Raw genomic sequence first — 1,153 nt, forward strand, 5'->3', positions numbered from 1 at the left:
TCATCGTCGATGAACATTACAGAATGTATTTTATTTTGAGGTAAAGAAAGGATCTGGGTATCTTGCCTCCTTTGTGCCCTTCTTGGTGATTTATTTTCTGAGAAAAAAAAAAGTTGATATTGAAATAGCGTATGATAGAAATCGCGCGATACTCTTTGGAAATTTTCTTTTAATTTGATTTATACCGAGAATTTTTTTTTTTTTTTTTTCTTTGAAAATATGATTTCACATTCGAATCTTTTTCTTTCTTTTCTTTTTTTTCTTTTTTTTCTTTTTTTTTCAATTTAATCGATAATGGAATTTCTTATTTTCTACGTTCACGAGCATGTTAAGTTATATCCCTGTATGATCGGTTCGTTCCGTCGCAACAGTCTACATGAAATCCGAGCCAACGTGAAACGTCAATTATCGAGATAGGACGTCGTAGCAAACAACGTTAGTTGAAAACTTTGGATGCCTTTCGCATGATAGTTGAAGCGAAGCTTCGTCGGAAGTTACATTCTTCCTCGGTCGTCGTTCGGGAAGTTCGATTAACTTGCGCAATTATTCCAATTAGTCTGGCATTGCGTCTTCTAACTAGTAAAAGCCTGCGAGTGTTTTAATGAAAACGGTAAATTGTATGAATTAATCGTAATTTATTTATCTCAGTCTTTAATGAAAGATCGAAGGATCAAAAATTTTTTGTTTCAGAGATTAAAAATTCGTTTTTCTCGGGAGGAATCTAGATTCAACGATCGTTTGTGCAAGATTAGATAAAATGAGTCTCGATAGGAAAGACAATAATCGTTCAGTCTGTAATAATAGTTATATATATATATGTTGAATAACTGCACTGTCGCGAAAGTTCGATTTTAGAGAGTAAACAGCGGTGTCCTCGAGGAACAATTTCGCGATGAATAATTTCCGGTCTGTGAGAAATACCGTTAGTTCGAAATGGAACTGCAGAACCGCCACTGTTATTATCTCGTTTCGGCACACACAGAGGCAATGAACATTCTGTACTTATCTCCCTTGCGTGCAATAATTTTGTGCATTTAACGAATCTATTTAATACAAGAGAGATGAAAATTCAATTTTTCGTTCGATTCACTTTTGACTGGATAGTAAGCGTATCGAAACTTGATTAATTTTGTTTTAGAGCAATAAAAAAAAA

At 34.0% G+C, this 1,153-nt stretch overlaps 1 protein-coding gene across 6 annotated transcripts in view; it reads left to right on the forward strand.

The window, feature by feature from the left end:
- Positions 1–1,153, forward strand: part of LOC102673797 — a 110,959-nt gene that overhangs the window by 62,720 nt on the left and 47,086 nt on the right. The window lies entirely within an intron of this gene.

The sequence above is a fragment of the Apis dorsata genome, unplaced genomic scaffold (genome assembly GCF_000469605.1).
Source record: "Apis dorsata unplaced genomic scaffold, Apis dorsata 1.3 scaffold_82, whole genome shotgun sequence".
Classification (NCBI taxonomy): Eukaryota; Metazoa; Arthropoda; class Insecta; order Hymenoptera; family Apidae; genus Apis; species Apis dorsata.